At 47.7% G+C, this 10,630-nt stretch overlaps 1 long non-coding RNA gene across 1 annotated transcript; it reads left to right on the forward strand.

The window, feature by feature from the left end:
- The first annotated feature begins 3,312 nt into the window (after positions 1 to 3,312).
- LOC130475721 (uncharacterized) lies at positions 3,313 to 8,148 on the forward strand. The gene is made up of 3 exons (XR_008933248.1): positions 3,313 to 3,385; positions 7,913 to 7,948; positions 8,111 to 8,148. It is a non-coding gene; the product is annotated as an uncharacterized LOC130475721 (long non-coding RNA).
- Positions 8,149 to 10,630: the final 2,482 nt, after the last annotated feature.

Genomic DNA, 10,630 nt, shown 5'->3' on the forward strand with positions numbered 1-10,630 from the left:
AAAGTGATGCTCAAAATCTTACAGCAAAGGCTGTTACCATATATGGAATGAGAAATTCCTGATGTTCAAGCTGGTTTCAGAAAAGGAAGAGGCACTAGAGATCATATTGCAAATATACACTGGTTACTGGAGCATACGAGAGAATTTCAGAAGAAAATCAGCTTGTGTTTCATAGTTTATAGCAAAGCTTTTGACTATGTGGATCACGAAAAGCTATGGCTGGTTTTAAAGGAAATGGGTGTGCCACTACATCTGATCGTTTTGATGCGCAACCTGTACTCTGGACAAGAGGCCACAGTTAGAACAGAATATGGAGAAACTGAATGGTTTCCAATCGGCAAAGAAGTCAGACAAGGATGTATTTTATCTCTCTATCTCTTCAATCTATATGCAGAACATATAATTAGGAAAGCTGGATTAGATTTAGATGACGGTGGAGTGAAAATTGGAGGGAGGAACATTAATAATTTGAGATAATACTGATGACACTACATTATTGGCAGAAAATAGTGAAGATTTGAAACGACTTCTGCTGAAAGTTAAAAGAGAAAGTGCCAAAGCAGGACTACAGCTGAACATCAAGAAGACAAAAGTAATAAGTACAGGAGAATTACACAACTTTAAGGTTGACAATGAGGAAATTGAAATTGTTCAAGACTTTCTATTCCTTGGCTCCACCATCAACCAAAAGGGAGACTGCAGCCAAGAAATCAGAAGGAGATTGAGACTGGGAAGGGCAGCCATGAAGGAGCTAGAAAGGATTTTGAAGTGTAAGGATGTGTCACTGGCCGCCAAGACTAGATTAATTCATGCCATCGTATTCCCTATTACTATGTATGGGTGTGAAAGCTGGACAGTGAAGAAAGCTGATAGGAAGAAAACAGATTCCTTTGAAATGTGGTGTTGGAGGAGAGTGATACGGATACCGTGGACTGCCAAAAAAACAAATCAGTGGGTTATAGATCAAATCCAGCCTGAACTGACCCTAGAAGCTAAAATGTCTAAACTGAGGCTATCATATTTTGGTCACATCATGAGACGACAAGAGTCACTGGAAAATACCATCATGCTAGGAAAAGTTGAGGGCAGCAGGAAAAGAGGAAGACCCAACAAGAGATGGACTGACTCAATAAAGGAAGCCACAGCCTTCAATTTGCAAGATCTGAGCAAGGCTGTCAAAGATAGGACATTTTGGAGGACTTTCATTCATGGGGTCGCCATGAGTCAGAAGCTACTTGATGGCACTTAACACACACACACACACAGCTTTTCCAAGGGTCCCTTTTCATCACATGCTTCCTGCCAGCCTGTAACTGGTGTTGCTAGGTGGGGGAGATGCTGGGGATTGAACCTGGGATCTTCTGTGAGTGTGGCTGGTGCTTTATCACACAAAGACAAAGCCCTACCCATGAGTGAGCTGAGATACCTGGTTATGAATTGGCCCAGGGTGTTACATGATGATGTAACAGTCCTAAGCGAGTGATTCCATCCTTTTTATTTTATTTTGTAGGGTGATACTGGCTTTCCTGGGCCCAAAGGAGAAAGGGTAAGAAGAAAGGGTTTAACACAGAGGGGGTGGGAGTAGTTCAAAGGGCTAAAATGACGGATACAACCTTCATCTTGTGGCTTAGGGTTGCCAACTTCCAGATGGGGTTTGGCAATCTCCTGGAATTACAACTGATCTCCAGACTGTGGAGATCAGTTTCCCTGGAGGAAATGGCTGCTTTGGAGGGAACACAAATTAAGGCCTGGCTTGATTTAGTATCCCTGTTGCCACCAATTTGAGTGAGCTCAGGGACACTGTTGGTCGCCATCACAAAAAGGCAGCTGTGGGATGATGATGGAGCCAGGAACGTAATAGGGGGTGCCTCCAAGCAAAGATGCCTCCATGACAGAGGCAGCAATTTCTAGGTGGGTTCTTCCTGCAGTTCTCCCTGCAGGTCTTCTAAAGCAACTCCTGATCCAATGGGGTGGCAGAAAGCCAGGGCTAGCTACTTGCTTTGGTGAAGCGATGCCTTCCTGAAGAGATGAGAGCCAGCGAGCGGTGGAGTCTGATCTGGAGAACCGGGTTTGATTCCCCACTCCTCCACATGAGCGGCAGGCTCTAATCTGGTGAACTGGGTTGGTTTCCCCACTCCTCCACACGAAGCCAGCTGGGTGACCTTGGGTTAGTCACAGCTCTCTTAGAGCTCTCTCAGCCTCACCTACCTCACAGGGTGTCTATTGTGGGGAGGGGAAGGGAAGGTGATTGATTGTAAGCTGGTTTGATTCTGCCTTAAGTGGTAGAGAAAGTCGGCATATAAAAAACAATTCTTTTTCTTCTTCCTGAAGAAGCAAATGGGCAGCTGGCCGGGTGGAAGGATACCGACAAATTGGGTAGAACAAACATGTGGCACTCTGCGGATTGTACCGTTGTAATTGTATTGTGTCTGGATCAGCTGTGAAAGGTCTGGTCTATCACTGGCCTTCTGTTCCCTCTAGGGTGAAGCAGCTACTCCTGGGGAGATGGGAGAGAAAGGCACCCGGGTAAGGAATCTCTTGGATGAGAACAGTCAGGCGTGGTTTTCTGTTTGTGGCCACCCCGTGCAGGGAGAAGCAGCTTCAGCCTCCCTCCTCCCTCAGATCGTCCCATCTGTTGTGAACCTTGCTTGTAGCCACGTCACGAACACGTTTTTTTCACAGCAGAGCCAAGAGCAGCTCTGTGGGATGGGTTGAGGGTGCAAAAAAGAACGGTGGTGGGGTGGGTGAAACCGCTTCTCCCTGAGGGGTGAGGGGCTGTGGCTCAGTGGTAGAGCATCTGCTTGGCATGCAGAAGGCCCCAGGTTCAATCCCCAGCATCTCCAGTTAAAGGGACTAGGCAAGGAGGTGATATGAAAGACCCCTGCCTGAGACCCTAAAGAGCCGCTGCCCGTCTGAGCAGACAATACTGACCTTGTGGGATCAAGGGTCTGATTCTGTATAAGGGGAGGGGGCTGTGGCTCATGGTCAAAGCCTGTGCTTGGCATGCAGAAGGTCCCAGCTTCAATCCCCAGCATCTCCAGTTCAAGGGACTAGGCGAGTAGGTGATGTGAAAGACCCTGAGATCCGGCCTTAGACCCTGAGATCCGGTCTGAGTAGACAACACTGATTTAGATGGGCCAAGGGTCTGATTCAGTAGAAGGCAGCTTCATGTCTTCCTATGTGGAGGGGGGACCAAGTGGATGAACACCCCATCAAGTGTTCCCATGTGAAGTCTGTGCAGCCCAGCTATGGGTTCAGCTGCCTCTATGAGAATGAGGCCAGGCTGCTGATTTCCCCCTCTCTAATTCTGCAGGGTCCTCTTGGCCTTCCAGGACGCCCTGGAGAGCGAGGAATGAAAGGAGAAGCTGGAGAATCGGGCCGGAATGTAAGTTGAATGTGGAGAGAACAGTGCCGCCAAGAAGGTTTGTTGGCCTTCCCACCCCCACCCCCAACAACATGGAAGGATTGCATGGTCAACATGTAAACCTTCTAAAGCAGGAATAGGACTAATTATGGGCCAGGGGCCACATCTGGCAGATGAGATCATAAGAACATACGAAAAGCCCCGCTGGATCAGACCCAGGCCCATCGAGTCCAGCAGTCTGTTCCCACAGTGGCCAACCAGGTGCCTCTAGGAAGCCACAAACAAGACAAAAGCAGCAGCACCATCCTGCCTGTGTTGAGAACATAAGAAAAGCCCTGCTGGATCAGACCCAGGCCCATCGAGTCCAGCAGTCGGTTCACACCGTGGCCAACAAGGTGCCTCTAGGAAGCCCACAAACAAGACGACTGCGGCACCATTATCCTGCCTGTGTTCCACAGCACCTAATATAGCAGGCATGTTCCTCTGATCCTGGAGAGAATGGGTATGCATCATGACTAGTATTCATTTTTACTAGTAGCCATGAATAGTTCCCTCCTCCATGAACATGTCCACTCCCCTCTTAAAGCCTTCCAAGTTGGCAGCCATCACCACATCCTGGGGCAGGGAGTTCCACCATTTAACAATGTGTTGTGTGAAGAAATACTTCCTTTTGTTTGTTTTGAATCTCTCACCCTCCTGCTTCAGCAGATGACCCACATTCTGGTATTATGAGAGAAGGAGAAAATATCCTTTTGTTTAGGCCTCAAGCTGCTGAAAACTTTGTCAGCAATGTTAGCTGACAGCACCATCAGGTTGCCACCTTCCAGTTGGGTCTGGAGAGTTCTCAGAATTATAACTGATCTCCAGAGGAAATGGCTGCTGGGATGGTGTATAGCATTATTATATCCCACTGCAGTCCCTCCTGTAACCAAACTGCACTTAAGAAAATTAGCATGTCAAGAATGAGGTTAGAATTATAGAATCATAGTATCATAGAGTTGGAAGGGGCCAGACAGGCCATCTAGTCCAACCCCCTGCTTAATGCTGGATCAGCCTAGAGCATCCCTGAGAAGTGCTTATCCAGCCTCTGCTTAAAGACTGCCAGTGAGGGGGAGCTCAACACCCCCCTGGGTAGCTCAGTTGTACAACTCTTATTGTAAAAAAATATTTTTCCCTAATATCCAGCCGATACCTTTCCTCCTGCAATTTAAACCCATTATTGCGAGTCCTCTCCTCTGCTGCCAACAGGAACAGCCCTTCAAATACTTCAATAGAAGAAGAAGAGTCGGTTTTTATATGCCAACTTTCTCTACCGCTTAAGGCAGAATCAAACCGGCTTAACAATCTCCTTCCCTTCCCCTCCCCACAATAGATACCCTGTGAGGTAGGTGGGGTTGAGAGAGTGTGACTAGCCCGAGGTCACCCAGATGGCTTTGTGTGTAGGAGCGGGGAAACATCCAGTTCACCAGATTAGCCTCCGCCACTCATGTGGAGGAGTGGGGAATCAAAGCCAGTTCTCCAGATCAGACTCCGCCGCTCCAAACCACCGCTCTTAACCACTACACCATGCAACCGTGTCCCATCCCTCAACCTCCTCTTCTCCAGACTGAACATTCCTACTTCCCTCAGCCTTTCCTCATAGGGCTTGGTCTCCAGGCCCCTGATCACCCTAAATTAAGCTAGGTTAAGCTAGATCTCTTTTCCCTAGGCTGATTTTCTTGCATCTCTGGACAGCCGCTGCCAGTCAGAGTAGACAATACTGAACTTGATGGACCAAGGGTCTGACTCTGTATAAGGCAGCTTCATGTGTTCCTGTGTGGAGGGAATGGAGGGGAGGCAGGTGGACGAACACACCATCAAGTGAACTTCACGTGCTGTCTGTGCAGCCCAGGTATGGGTTTGGCCAAACTAGGTCAGGTTGCTGATTTTCTCCTCTCTCTCTCTCTCTTTCATTCTGCAGGGATTGGTGGGCCTTCCAGGACGCCCCGGAGAGAAAGGGATGAAAGGAGAAGCCGGAGAACCGGGCCGGGATGTAAGTTGAATGTGGAAGGAATGGTGCCACCAAGGAGGTTCTGTTGGCCTTTTCCCCACCCCCCAATAACATGTCACGACATGGAACTTAGGCAGATCATGAGAGGGAGGGCAGGAAGGTTTGCATCAGTGTTTGGCTCTCGTGGCCCATTCTTACATGCCCAGGTTATTTCCGTTTGCCACTTTGGGGTCAGGAAGCAGTTTTCCTCCAAGCCAGTTTGGCCAGGGTTCCTGGAGGAGTTGGTATTTTTTGCCATCTTCTGGGCATTGAGTAGGGTCAGGAAGCAATTTTCCTCCAGGGCAGATTGGCCAGGGATTCTGGAGGGTTTTTGTTTTGTTTTTTTGCCATCTTCTGGGCATGGAGTAGGGGTCCCTGGGGTGTGTGTGGGGGGTGAGGAGGTAGTTGTGAATTTCCTGCATTATGCAGGGGGTTGGATTAGATGGCCCCGGTGGTCCCTTCCAACTCTATGATTCTATGAAGGATCGCACCATCAACATGTAATCCTTCCAGGGCAGGGGAAGGGGATGTTAAGGCCCAGGGGCCACATCTAGCCCCTGAGAGCTTTTTGTTTCGCCCTCAAACCACTGAAAAGTTTTTCAGGTATGTCAGCCCATGAGCCTCTAGCCGGATAGGGTTGCTAACCTCCAGGTCGGGCCTGGTGATATCCCAGAATTACAACTGATCTCCAGACTATAGAGTTCAGTTCCCCTTCACCACTGGAACGATCTGTTCCCTTCTGCTGCTGTGGTCATTGACCCCTCAAGTGGATCTTAGGGTGGTGTCTCAGCTGTGGTCATTCTGCCTTGAGTTTAACCTCTTGGCAGAGTCTAGACTCCTTACGGCATTCTCTCAGATTCACTGACACACTGCATTCAGGTGTGCAGCCACAAAAAAGACTGTTATATTATCTGAGAGCCAGCGTGGTGTAGTGGTTAGGAGTGGAGGAGTCTAACTTGGGAGCAGACATCCCTCTCCCATAATACTAGAACACGGGGTCATCTGCTAAAGGGCGAGAGATTCAAAAGGGCGAGAGATTCAAAACAGATAAAAGGAAGTATTTTTTCACACAACGCATAGTTAAATTGTGGAACTCCCTGCCCCAGGATGTGGTGATGGCTGCCAGCTTGGAGGGCTTTAAGAGGGGAGTGGACATATTCATGGAGGAAAAGGGTATTCATGGCTACTAGTTAAAATGGATACTAGTCATGATGCACACTTATTCTCTCCAGGATCAGAGGAGCATGCCTGTTATATTAGGTTCTTTGGAACACAGGCAGGAATAGTGCTGCTGCAGTCGTCTTGTTTGTGGCTTCCTAGAGGCACCTGGTTGGCCACTGTGTGAACAGACTGCTGGACTTGGTGGGCCTTGGTCTGATCCTCCAGGGCCTTTCTTATGTTCTTATGTTCATGGAGGAGAGGGCTATTCATGGCTACTAGTCAAAATGGATACTAGTCATACCCAGGCCAGGACTCAGCAGATAGGGTTAGGAAATTGTTAAGCGGTTAGAATCCTCAGGTCACAATTAAGGTCGCCAAATATTGTGCTGTCATTATGAAGCTTTGTAAATCTCTGCTAAAATGATGTTATCTGTACTTATTGTGCCTCTTTCCTACTCCACTTAGTCTTTAGTCAGTTGAGGTTTACTGCTGTATAATTTTTACTGGTCTGATTGACTGTATTAATACATTGATTGATTGATACTAGTCATGATGCATACCTATACTCTCCAGGATCAGAGGAGCATGCCCATTATATTAGGTGCTGTGGAACACAGGCAGGACAATGCTGCAGCCGTCTTGTTTGTGGGCTTCCTAGAGGCACCTGTGTGTGAACAGACTGCTGGACTTAATGGGCCTTGGTCTGATCCAGCAGGGCTTTTCTGATGTTCTTATGGAGGACAGGGCTATCTATGGGTACTACTCATGAGGCATCCCTATTCTCACCAGGATCAGAGCAACATGCCTGTTATAGTAGGTGCTGTGGAACACAGGCAGGATAAATGCTGCCGCAGTCGCCTTGTTTGGGGGCTTCCTAGAGGTACCTGGTTGGCCGTTGTGTGACCAGACTGCTGGACTTGATGGACCTTGGTCTGATCCAGTATGGCTGTTCTTATGTCCTTATGGTCTTTTGATCTGATCTGGATGGCCCAGGCTAGCCCAATCTTATCAGATCTCGAAAGCTAAGCTGCGTCGGCTCTGGCTAACACTTGGATGGGAGACCACCAAGGAAGTCCAGGGTTGCTTCGCAGAGGCAGGCAATGGCAAACCACCTCTGTATGTCTCTTGCCTTGAAAACCCCTTGAGGGGTTGCCTTATGTCAGTTGCGACTTGATGGCATTTAATAAGAATGAATTCTTATGAGGAGGTTGTCCATAGTTCACCAGTCAGTGAGGAATGCACGAGAACGAGCCGGTATTCCCATGCGGCATTTTGAAGCACATAGTGGAAGCATCTCTGATCAGCAAGGCCTCATTCTGAGTCACTATCCTCATTATGCCTTTCTTTTCTTCTCCTAGGGAGCTACGGGAGAGAAGGGCGACAAGGGAGAATCCGTAGGTTTGCACATTCTCCTTTGTTAGCCTTGCATGAGAACCCAGGAAGGTGGTCGTAAAGCTGAATGATTTCCCATCATTCTCCTCTCTCTCTCTCTCTCTCTCTCTCTCTCTCTCTTTCTTTCTCTTTCTCTACTGTGTCCTGACATCATATCTCTGCAGGGACCACCTGGGCCTCGGGGAATTCCTGGGAGGACTGTGAGTAATGCACGCTCTCCTGACCAGTCTGGAAGAAAGAGGGAAAGTTGGTGTAGTGGTTAAGAGCCGTGGTTAAGAGCAGTGGACTCAAATCTGGAGAACTGGGTTTGATTCCCCACTCCTATACATGAGCAGCCGACTCTAATCTGGTGGACCAGGTTGGTTTCCCCACTCCTCCACATGAAGCTTGCTGGGTGATCTTGGGCTAGTCACAGCTCTGTCTGAACTCTCTCAGCTGTACCTACCTCACAGGGTGTCCGTTGTGGGAAGGGGAAGGAGATTGTAAGCCACTTTGAGACTCCTTAAAAGGTAGAGAAAGTCAACCTGTGAAAACCAACTCTTCTTCTTCTAAAGGAAGAGGGGTCTTGTTCCTTGACATACCTGCCTGTTAAAAGCCAAGCAAATAGGCCAAAAGATGTGGAAGATAGCTGAGAAAACTTGGGTGGGGGGGACTCAAACCAGGCATGGTCAAGGTGGAAGAGGGTTGATTTACTTATTAAAACATTTATATCCCGTGTTTTCTCGCGATTCAAGGCTTGCTGGGAATGAGGGCAGGATAGAAATGCAATCAATCAATCAATCAATCAATATTGTTCCTCTGATGCTTGTAGATTCCTTCTCTGGAAAACAACGTTGCCCTCAAAGGAGAGAAGGTACCTTTTTTCTTTTTTTCTCCTGTTGGAACTGGACAACTGTGAACGCATTGAATGACTTTATAGAAATTAAGTCTTGTGTGTTTAAATATATATAGGATGGATCCCAGCTCTGTCCTATCATGCCACTGAACAAAGTGTATTTGCTTGTTTAAATATTTATACTCCCCCTTTTCTTCTGGCTCAAGTTTGAAGTCTTCCTCCAGTCTAAGGAGCTTTCCTCCTCATTCTACCTGTTATTTGAAGAAGAGAGCTGTGACTCACGAAAGCTCCTACCCTGACAGAAATTTAGTCTTTAAGGCACTACTGGACACTTGCTCTTTTCTTCTGCCTGTGACAGACTAACAAGGCTACCCATCATGATCTTCCTCCTACTTAAATGCCTCTTCCTCATGGTACAATGGTTAGCCAGAATGGCACAGTGGTTAGAGTCCAGACTAGAATCTGGGAGACCCAGGTTCAAATCCCCCACTCTGCCATGGAAACTCGCTGGCTGACCATGGGACGCTCAAACACTCTCAGCCTAACCTATGTCACAGGGTTGTTGTGAGGATACAAAGGAAGGAGAGAAGAACAATGTAAGCCACTTTAGATCCCCACTGGAGAGAACGGTGGAATATAGATAAAGGTCGTTTATGCCTGGGAGTTTTACCTGAGGTTCGTTGCTTGCTGGACCCACGCTTTCCTGTTGGGAATCTCTGCACTAGCAGTCTCCAAGCTCGAATCAAGTCCCCACCCCTTTAAACGCTGCTTTGTAATTGGCTTACTTTGTAGTCTTACTGTGAGAGGAAAGTCCCCCACCCCCCAAAAAAAAAACCAATGGCAGCCTAAAAAAGCATTTTAAGAACAAAAAAAAAAAATGGAGCAATCTGAAAGGAAAGGGGAATTGAAATACAAGCCTCAGTTTTAAAAAGATTTTCTTCTGCTCAGAAAGAGCTCCGAGGAAGCAGGAAACAGGAACCCAACCCCTTTCTGACTATATATTACTCTTCCTACACACTTGACACTGAGAGACACTGTCCTTCAGTGTTCCTCCTCTGAAGATGCCTGCCACAGCTGCTGGCGAAACGTCAGGAAAGAAAATACCAAGACCACGGTCACACAGCCCGGATAACCTACAAGAACCAAGCAGGAAGTATTTGAACCCCTGCCTCTGGACATGCTGCTTTGTAATTGGCTGTGAGCAAAACCAAGCTTGTGTGTCCTGCACTTTGCCTTACGCAGAGGGATTTCACCCGGGCTGAGCTCAGGGGAGAGGCAAGAGTCGGGTTAACAGAGGAATGGGAAGACCTGGACATTGAGAGGACTGGGCACGAGGTCATCTCTAATGGAGGGGAAACTCATGCATAACTCCAAGGAACAACCGAGACAGACCAAGGGCGAACGTGAGTTAAAGTACCCATGCATAAACGAGCAAAGTAAAGTTAAAAAGGAAGAAATTATGTTGGCAGAAGAGCCACTTGCATTGGAGGAATGCTCCTTAGGCCAAAGGAAGGCTCCTTGGAGGAAGGTTGGATCCGCCCCACTGTCTGTATTTAAATATATTCATGGCACTGAATCTTGCAGAATGAGACGGGAATTGAGGCGACACAGTCTAGAAATAGCAGAACGGACTGTACCACTTCAGGCTGCAGATGGGGGAATAGCATTAGTGAATGATGTCCTCTATTTAAAAAAAAAATCCCTGCAAGTAGAAACCTAGGAGGAAGAGGGCTAGGCTGGAATCTTTATCCCTGATGTGCCAATTTTTTTTTACTTGCAGAGAATATTTCTACATGGAGAAACGTTCCTTCCCCCGCAGCCTAAAGAGGTACAGTCCGTTCTACGAATT

The sequence above is a fragment of the Euleptes europaea genome, chromosome 3 (genome assembly GCF_029931775.1).
Source record: "Euleptes europaea isolate rEulEur1 chromosome 3, rEulEur1.hap1, whole genome shotgun sequence".
Lineage (NCBI taxonomy): Eukaryota > Metazoa > Chordata > Lepidosauria > Squamata > Sphaerodactylidae > Euleptes > Euleptes europaea.